Source organism: Saimiri boliviensis, chromosome 1, assembly GCF_048565385.1.
Source record: "Saimiri boliviensis isolate mSaiBol1 chromosome 1, mSaiBol1.pri, whole genome shotgun sequence".
NCBI lineage: Eukaryota > Metazoa > Chordata > Mammalia > Primates > Cebidae > Saimiri > Saimiri boliviensis.
This window is the reverse complement of record NC_133449.1, coordinates 175,984,252-175,994,452: the sequence shown is the minus strand read 5'-3', so window position 1 is coordinate 175,994,452 and position 10,201 is coordinate 175,984,252. Positions and strand designations below refer to the sequence as shown.

At 46.8% G+C, this 10,201-nt stretch overlaps 2 pseudogenes; both read left to right on the top strand.

Moving 5' to 3' along the window:
* The first annotated feature begins 492 nt into the window (after nt 1-492).
* On the top strand, nt 493-617 carry LOC120365488 (U4 spliceosomal RNA; annotated as a pseudogene).
* A 9,148-nt stretch (nt 618-9,765) lies between these two features.
* LOC101054310 (small ribosomal subunit protein eS17 pseudogene) lies at nt 9,766-10,165 on the top strand (annotated as a pseudogene).
* Nucleotides 10,166-10,201: the final 36 nt, after the last annotated feature.

The following is a 10,201-nucleotide window of genomic DNA, read 5'->3' as shown; positions in this document are numbered from 1 at the left end:
ATCGATAGGATGCCCTCAGTTCTGGGGACTTACACACGTAGCTGCTTTGATCGACTTCCAGGGTCTCTACACCCACCCAGGTTGGGGCCCTCTTTCCTGGAGCGAGTAATACATCCATCCGGTGAATACCTGCCTGGCACATTGCTAGGTACTGCAAAGGCAATGAGAGCACACTCAGGGCCCTGCTCGGACGAACTTTACCATCGAGCGGACAAGCAGACATTAGTGACATAATTGCTCAAGTAAATGGAGAATTTAAACGTTGACAAGTATTAGTAAAGAGAAACCCAGCGTGCTATAACCATGAATAAGCAAGGGACTCAATCTAGTCTTGGGGTCAGGGAAGTGATCTTGGAGAACTGAAGAACGAGCAGGAGTTTTCTGAGTAAAGGGGAGTCGGTCAGAGCAAGAGAGAGCCTGGCCTGGTAAGACAATGGCAAGATAGTGGGTAGGAGGGGTTGGGGGCCAGGGCACGTAGAGAATGGAGAAGATAGCTTTCCACAGTGGCAGTATCGTAGCCAATGAGGTTTGTCCGAGGTGCGATTATTGCTAATTGAAAACTTTTCCCGCCGGGCGCGGTGGCTCAAGACTGTAATCCCAGCACTTTGGGAGGCCGAGGCGGGTGGATCACGAGGTCAAGAGATCGAGACCATCCTGGTCAACATGGTGAAACCCCGTCTCTACTAAAAATACAAAAAATTAGCTGGGCATGGTTGCGTGTGCCTGTAATCCCAGCTACTCTGGAGGCTGAGGCAGGAGAATTGCTTGAACCCAGGAGGCAGAGGTTGTGGTGAGCCGAGATCGCGCCATTGCACTCCAGCCTGGGTAACAAGAGTGAAACTCCGTCTCAAAAAAAAAAAGAAAGAAAGAAAACTTTTCCCAATACCTCGCTGTGACGACTTGCAATATAGTGGGCACTGGCAATTTTTGACAGTCTCTATGGAGACTGAATTTAAAAAGAGAGAGAGAGAGAATGGAGAAGATGAGGTTGCAGAGGTCAGCAAGGCCAGTAGGCCAGTCAGGGATCCTGGCTAGATCCCAAGAACAGGGAGCTACTGAAGGATTTTAACCAGAACAGTGACACCTGTGTTTACAAAAGATGTTTGAAGGAGCCAGAAAGAATGTGTACAGAGGAAATGAGCAAGTTTGGTTTTGGTTTTAAATAGAGACAGGGTTTCACCATGTTGCCCAGGCTGGTCTCAAACTCCTGAGTTCAAGTGATCTGCTCCCCTTGGAACAGATCCATGATCTAGGGCTCCAGTGCAGGTCCCCTATTGTGAGTGGGGCCTGTGGGGGGAGCTGATTATGTGCTGTCTGCTGCTTCTGCCACTTCTTTTGGGACCTCAGGGTCCCAGAAGTCAGCGACTCAACAGAGCATGGAAATACAGGGCAGTGTGAGCAGACTGAGCCTGAAGACCCAGCACCAAGCTCAGGGATATGGCGTTATGGCTAACAACAGGGAGGCATGATAGTCATGCTCATGCGGGCAGACAAAGTGTCAACAGGGCCTGTGAGACCAAAGACAGAGTCAGCAATCAGGAATTGGTGCACAGTCCTGGAGATCCTAAAAGTGAGTGCAGATCACATGTCCTGAGGGGCTTATTAAAATGAGACTCCCCCAGCCTCTGAACATGGAATGTTCAGAATCAAGACCACAGGTATTTCTGCTTCCACCTGCAGCTGACCAAACTTAGAAAAACTCAAAGTTGTTGAGGGTTCTCTGAGCAAAATTTGTGGTCACCTGGTTGTACAGTACAGACTGGCTCAGATATAGGAACCCAGGCTCTGCAAACAGCAGCTGCAGTTACACAGCCAGCCATGCCTACGGGGTGTGAAAAAGCTAACGGTCATGCAGCAACTAACTTATTTAGCACATCTGTGACAATTATGGAGCATATGCATATACATAATGTATGTACAAACATATTCAGACATGCATACAGTTGTAAACCAAAAAGTACACAAAATAGGCCTTTTTTTTTTTTGAGGTGGAGTCTCACTCTTGCCCAGGCTAGAGTGCTTTGGGGTGATCTCAGCTCACTGCAACCTCTGCCTCTCTGATTCAAGCGATTCTCCTTCCTCAACCTCCCGAGTAGCTGGGACTACAGGTGTGTGCCACCATGCCCGGCTAATTTTTTTTTTTTTTTTTTTTGAGATGGAGTCTCACTCTGCCGCCCAGGCTAGAGTGCAGTGGCACGATTTCAGCTCACTGCAAACTCTGCCTCCCAGGTTCAAGCAGTTCTCCGCCTCAGCCTCTTGAGGAGCTGGGATTACAGGCACGTGCCACCAAACCTGGCTAATTTTGTGTTTTTAGTAGAGACGAGGTTTTGCCATGTTGGCCAGGCTGGTCTCAAACCCCTGACCTCAGGTGATCTGCCCGCCTCAGCCTCCCAAAGTGCTGGGATTACAGGTGTGAGCCACTGCACCTAGCCAATATTTTTATACTGCTTCACATTTTGAAAGTATAATGTTAATAATATCACATTTTTCTAAAAAGAATACCTCGTCAGGTATAGTGGCTCATGCCTGTAATTGGTTGCAGTGAGCCGAGATCACGCCATTGCACGCCAGCCTGGGCAACATCGAGACTATGTCTCAAAAAGAGAAAAAAATTAGTTAATGGCCACACACAGTGAGACCCCCATCTCTACAATCAAATTTTATTTTATTTTATTTTTTATTTTTTTTTTTACAGGACGGGGTTTCACCATGGTGGTCAGGCTGGTCTTGAACTCCCGACCTCAGGTGATCTGCCCACTTCGGCCTCCCAGAGTGCTGGGATTACAGGCGTGAGCCACTGCACCCGGCCAACAATTTAAAAATTAGCTGGGCATGGTGGTACACACCTATAGTTCCAGCTGCTTGGGAGGCTAAGACAGAATGATCGCTTGAACCCAGGAGTTCAAGGCTGCAGGATCACCTGCAGTCAGGAGTTCAAGACCAGCCTGACCAACATGGCCATAATTCTTGTTATATTTTTGTTCTGATGGAGTCAAAACATGCTACCCTAAAACATGGCACTGTGGCATTTGAGAAAGCAGGAGCAGGAAGGTCACTCTCACCATTCCTTCTCCTCTCCCTTCTCCCCCGAAGCAGGTCATAAGACCCTTATTCAAGAGGTACCCTTCCTGTAGCCAGAGGAAAGGAACATCTTTATTTCTGAAGACACAAAGAAAAATAATCTAAACAAACAGGCCTTACTAGGTTTCACTGAGTTTATTATCATTGGATCATACCTTTTTTTGTTTAAACAGATTCTCTCTGTCACCTATGGTGAAGTACAGTGGCAGTCACAGCTCACTGCAGCCTTCATCTCCAAGGCTCAAGCAATCCTCCCACCTAAGTCTCTAAATAGCTGGGACTACAGGCCATGCCACCATGCCCAGCTAATTTTTTATTTTTTTTTTAGAGATGGTGTCTTGCTATGTTGTCCAGGCTGGTCTGGAACTCCTGGGCTCAAGTGATCCTCCTACCTCAGCCTCCCAATTGCTGGTATTACAGCCATGAGCCACTGTGACCTGCTGAGCATACCCTTTTGTCCTCCAATCATATTACTCCACAACTGCACTTTTCATAATAGCCAGGCATGGTGGTGGGCTCCTATAGTCCCAGCTACTCGGGAGGCTGAGGCAGGAGAATTGCTTGATCCTGGGAGGCAGAGGTTGCAGTGAACCGAGATTGCGCCGCTGCACTCCAGCCTGGCGCCTGGTGACAGAGTGAGACTCTGTCTCAAAATAAATAAATAAAAATAACAGCAGCAACAAACAGGATCCACCAAAGAAAACAACTGCTTTCCATCACCTCCCACATATTTCATTATCTACTGAAAAAAAAAAAAAAAGACCGAGGAATGTGATCACACCTCAACAGACCTTTTCACAAGATCAGGTCTGTTTCTAGGGCTCACTCATATGCAAAGAGGACCATTTACAGCTTAGTTTATGTTCTCCAAGGTCCGTTCATTCTCCCTAATAATCATTTATTTTCCCTCAAAAGGATTACCTACCTTTCCCCTGTCTATGAAGAAAGTTATATAAGCATCTGGGGGCATCTGGGCACCATAAGATTATCTGGGTAATTACTTTGTGATCCCCAATTTCCCCCTCTCATCAATAAATTTGCATGCCTTTTTCTTCTATTAATCTGCCTTTTTTCAGTTTATTTTCAGTGAAACTTCAGAGGGGGAAGGGAGGAGTTTCCTTCTTCACCTCTGCAAGCTGAACTTCTATGGACAATGCAGGGGCACAATCTCAGCTCACTACAGCCTCCACCTCCCAAGTTCAAGTGATTCTCCTGCCCCAGCTTCTGCAGTAGCTGGGACTACAGGCATGCACCACCATGCCTGGATAATTTTTTTTAGCACAGATAGGGTTCTGCCATGTTGGCCAGGCTGGTCTCAAACTCCTGATCTCAGGTGATCTGTCCTCCTTGGCCTCCCAAAGTGCTGAGATTACAGATGTGAACCACTGTTCCCAGCCCAGGGTTTTCCTAATTTCTGATTCAAAAGAGTATGTACAGGCCGGGCGCGGTGGCTCAAGCCTGTAATCCCAGCACTTTGGGAGGCCGAGGCTGGTGGATCACGAGGTCGAGAGATCGAGACCATCCTGGTCAACATGGTGAAATCCCGTCTCTACCAAAAATACAAAAAATTAGCTGGGCATGGTGGCATGTGCCTGTAATCCCAGCTACTCAGGAGGCTGAGGCAGGAGAATTGCTTGAACCCAGGAGGCGGAGGTTGCGGTGAGCCGAGATCGCGCCATTGCACTCCAGCCTGGGTAACAAGGGTGAAACTCCGTCTCAAAAAAAAAAAAAAAAAAAAAAAAGAGTATGTACTTTTTTTTTTTTTTTTTGAGACCAAGTCTCTCTCCTGTTGCCCAGGCTGGAGTGCAGTGGCATGGTCTCGACTCACCACAACCTCCACTTTCCAGGTTCAAGCGATTCTTGTGCCTCAGCCTCCCAAGTAACTGGGATTACAGGCTCCTGCCACTGGGCCTGGCTAATTTTTTTCCATTTTTAGTAGGGACAGGGTTTCACCATGTTGGTCAGGCTAGTCTTAAACTCCTCGGCCTCCAAAAGTGCTAGGGTTACAGGCATGAGCCACCGCACCCACCTTTTTTTAAAAAAAACTGGGGACACACAGCCTTTGGTGGAAGCTCACTGCAGTTTTGATCTTCTAGACTCAAGCAATCCTCCTACCTGAGCGTGCCAGGTAGCTGGGACTATGGGCACGCCACCAAGCCCAGTTAATTTTATTTAAAATTTTCAGGCTGGGCGCGGTGGCTCATGCCTGTAATCCCAACACTTTGGGAGGCAGAGACAGATGGATCACCTAAGGTTGTGAGTTCGAGATCAGTCTGACCAACATGGAGAAACCCCATCTCTACTAAAAATACAAAAAATTAGCCTGGCATGGTGGTGCATGCCTGTAATCGCAGCTACTCGGGAGGCTGAGGCAGGAGAATCGCTTGAACCCGGGAGATGGAGGTTGTGGTGAGCCAAGGTCACGCCATTGCACTCCAGCCTGAACAACAAGAGCAAAACTCCGTCTCAAAACAAAAGTAAAAAAACAATTTTTGTTTTGTTTTGTTTTGAGACGGAGTTTTGCTCTCGTTATTCAGGCTGGAGTGCAATGGCACGATCTTGGCTCACCGCAACCTCCGCCTGCTGGGTTCAGGCGATTCTCCTGCCTCAGCCTCCCGAGTAGCTGGGATTACAGGCATGCGCCACCATGCCCAGCTAATTTTTTGTATTTTTAGTAGAGACGGGGTTTCACCATGTTGACCAGGATGGTCTCGATCTCTTGACCTCGTGATCCATCCGCCTTGGCCTCCCAAAGTGCTGGGATTACAGGCTTGAGCCACCAGGCCTGGCCACAATTTTTTTTTATAGAGACAGGATTTTGTCATCTTGCCCAGGCTGATCTCGAACTCAAGCAATCCTTTTGCCTCAGCCTCCCAAAGTTTGGGGATTACAGGTGTAAGCCACCGTGCCTGGCCCTCATGCACACTTTTAAAGTTTTTATTATGTTTTGCCGAATTATCCTCCAGAAGGTTTATACCTAAGTTTCCATACCTGCCAGTTGCAGTCTTACTCTTTAAAGCTGGTTAACACCTACAGCAATCATTACTCTCACATTCCTGAATTTCTAGACTCTTTTAAGCAGCCTTTCTTCTCTTTGTGCAGTCCCGGAAACTCTGTGGCTGAGGCTCAGTAGGAGCGTGAGGTCCAGAGGCCCAGGCACTGAAATGCTAGGCTAGAAAACAGCTGGTCCTCATTTATCCTCCAGCACTTTCAGCTGTTCTGTTCCAATTTTGATCCATGCAAGGCAGGGGTTGTGGGGGGTGGGGGGTGGGGGGAGCACTCCAACAGGTGAATCCTCTCCCACCCCCAGAAATGGCTGAAGGGGGCCTCCTGGTGGGTGGTGGGACCACTGAGCCATGGACCCCAGGGTCACCTTTCTTCCCACCCAGTCAAGCTCAGCACATAATTTAAACACATAGTGGTCCCAGAAGTGTCAAAGAGAAAAAAAATGCCCATTTTTTTTTTCCCTTCATACACAACAAAACTGTTCCGATATAGCCAAATGAACTGGAGAAGCAGTTTTATTCTTGCCCTTCCTGCCTTGGAAAACTAAAAATGCAGGTGCCATGAAAATACTAAATGGAGGCCGGACGCAGTGGCTCATGTCTGTAATCCCAGCACTTTGGGAGGCTACGGTGGCTGGATCACCTGAAGTCAGGAATTAGAGACTAGCCTGGCTAACGTGGTGAACCCCCATCTCTACTAAAAATACAAAATTAGCCAGGCGTGGTGGTGGGCACCTGTAATCCTAGCTACTTGGGAGGCTGAGGCAGGAGAATCATTTGAACCCAGGAGGCAGAGGCTGCAGTGAGCCAAGATCAGGTCATTGCACTCCAGCCTGGGCAATAGAGCAAAACTCCGTCTCAAAAAAAAAGAAAAAAACCTATGTGGAGAGTGCTCATGGAGCAGGGTTTCCAGCCTTTCAGAGGAAGGCTGGAAAATAATAAAAGCTTTCAAACTTTGGGATCTTCAACTCTTACAGAAGTATCTAAGCCAGGTGTGGTTATGCACACCTGTAATCCCAGCTACTTGAGAGGATCCCTGGACTCAAGGCTGTAAATCCAAGGCCAGCCTAGGTAGTGTGGCAAAACTCGTCTCTAAAAAAATAAATAAATAAATGCAAATTCTAAGCTGGGTGTAGTGGCTCAAGCCTGTAATCCCAACACTTTGGAAGACCAAGGCAGGTAGATCTCTGGAGGTCAGGAGTTTGAGACCAAACTGGCCAACCTGGTGAAACCCCGTCTCTACTAAAAATACAGAAATTAGCCGGGCATGGTGGCGAGTGCCTGTAATCCCAGCTACTCAGGAGGCTAAAGTGGGAGAATCACTTTATCCCTGGGGACAGGAAGCTGCAGTGAGCTGAGATCATGCCACTGCCTTCCAGCCTGGGCAACAGAGTGAGACTCCATCTCAACAAAAACAAAAACAAAACAAAACAGAAATTCTGACTATTCCTTTCCTAGGGCTTCTCCAGCATCCCAACTCACCAACAGCACTGGGCTTTCACAAGGACAAATCATTCGCAAAACTTTTTGGGGAGTTTACTTATGATAATTGCCTTAAATTAACATCGCAAGGCAATGGAAATTGCACTTCCCTAAGGCTTCTTACTGCAGGAAGTTACCCAGCTCCTGACTGCAGAGGTGGTGACGATTAAAATCAGGTTGGTTAGCTTCTGTCTTGCAAGTCTTGTCTGTTAATCCATTACTTGTATTAGTATAAAATGGCATTTCTTTTTTTTTTTTTTTGAGACGGAGTTTCGCTCTTGTTACCCAGGCTGGAGTGCAATGGCGCGATCTCAGCTCACCGCAACCTCCGCCTCCTGGGTTCAGGCAATTCTCCTGCCTCAGCCTCCCGAGTAGCTGGGATTACAGGCACGTGCCACCATGCCCAGCTAATTTTTTGTATTTTTAGTAGAGACGGGGTTTCACCATGTTGACCAGGTTGGTCTCGATCTCTCGACCTTGTGATACACCCGCCTTGGCCTCCCAAAGTGCTGGGATTACAGGCTTGAGCCACCGCGCCCGGCCTTAAAATGGCATTTCTATATCAAAATGCATGAATGTTTTAAACTATTGTAAACATAAGCTTTTTTTTCCTGTTGAATCAGACAAGTCTATTCTCTGCCAGAAACCTTAAAACTGGTATTCTTAAAACAGTATTCTACTTGCTTTTACTTTACTGGATGGAGGTTCAGCTTTCAGATCACAGAAAGTCAGTCCTTCACTATTTTGCTAGCCTCAGGCCATACCATGAGAACTTCAGTGTGAGTGCCTTATTTTAAGTCTGCTAGCTTCGGTGAACTGAAGTGCTCACAGGAAGATGGAGGAGAACCGCAGACCAGCTTACATGAGGAGTGGAGGAGGCAGTTCCAGAGGCCCTGTAATGTCTTCAGACCTTTGAAGACTGTTTTGTAGAAGATGGTTTGTTCTTCCTTAATTTTCAAGGCAGGCATAGGACTAGAGAGCTACAAGAAGCCAGATTTTGTCTTTTTTTTTTTTTTTTTTTTTTTTTTTTGAGATGGAGTTTCACTCTTGTTACCCAGGCTGGAGTGCAATGGCGCGATCTCGGCTCACCGCAACCTCCGCCTCCTGGGTTCAGGCAATTCTCCTGCCTCAGCCTCCTGAGTAGCTGGGATTACAGGCACGCGCCAACATGCCCAGCTAATTTTTTGTATTTTTAGTAGAGACGGGGTTTCACTATGGTGACCAGGATGGTCTCGATCTCTTGACCTCGTGATCCACCCACCTCGGCCTCCCAAAGTGCTGGGATTATAGGCTTGAGCCACCGTGCCCGGCCGATTTTGTCTTTAAATGGAAGACCTTTAAACAATCAGAGCTGTCTGAAAGATACAAAGACTTCCTTGGATTGAACTGAGCTCCTAAATCATTGTGAGGATTCAAAAGAATAGTCATCTCACAGCTCTACAATAAATGCATGATTGAACATGATTAAATATTTTACATGATTATTTTACAATTTAAAAATATTTATATGGCCAAAGCCATTTGTTTTTAGAAAATTTTGAAAATGTTTAAGCAGGCCGTGTGGTTATAATCCCAGCACTTTGGAAGGCTGAGGCAGGCGGATCACCCGAGGTCAGGAGTTCGAGACCAGTCTGGCCAACATGGAGAAACCTTGTCTCTACTAAAAATACAAAAAAATTAGCCAGGCGTTGTGGTGGTTGCCTGTAATCCCAGTTACTCAGGAGGCTGAGGCAAGAGAATTGCTTGAACCCTGGAGTTGGAGGTTGCAGTGAACCAAGAGTGCACCATTGCACTCCAGCCTGGGCAACAGAGCGGGACTCCATCTCAAGAAAAAAAAAAAAAAAAAAAAATGAAAAGAAAGAAAATGCTTAAGCAAACTTAAACATTTTTATTTTATTCTATTTTTATTAAAATAGAGACAAGGTCTTACTGTGTTGCCAGGCTGGTCTCAAACTCCTGAACTCAAGCAATCATCTCACCTCAGCCTCCTAATGAACAAATTCTTGTTATTCTGACCACTAATTTGTAGACTAGAACCACGTGGCTAATCATCTTAATCCCACTCGGGTTTCTGAAACTGTTGCCTGGCTGGCTGTTGTTGACACTGTAGGGGCAAAGAGGGAGAGATTCCCCCTTTACCTTCTGAAGGTTCACTGAAAATGACAAAAGGCACTCTTTCACCAAGGACCCAACCAACATGGGCCACATTCAAACCAAAACTGTGAAGAAGGCAGCCCAGGTCATCATAGAAAAGTACTACACTTGCCTGAGCAACAACTTCCACATGAACAGGCGTGTGTGTGAGGAGATTGCCATTATCCCTAGCAAGCAGCTCAAGATAGCTGGCTACGCCATGCATCTGATGACGTGGATTCAGAAAGGCCCAGTAAGAGGTACCTCCATCAAGCTGCAAGAGAAGGAGAGAGAAAGGAGAGACAATTATGTTCCTGAGGTCTCAGCCCTGGATCAGGAGATCACTGAAGTAGATCCCGATATTAAGGAAATGCTGAAGCTTTTGGATTTCGGCAGTCTCCGACCTGCAGGTCACTCAGCCTACAGTTGGGATGGATTTCAAAATGCCTCGGGGACCTGTATGAATCTTTTCTGCAATGCTGTATGATTTTCAATAAACC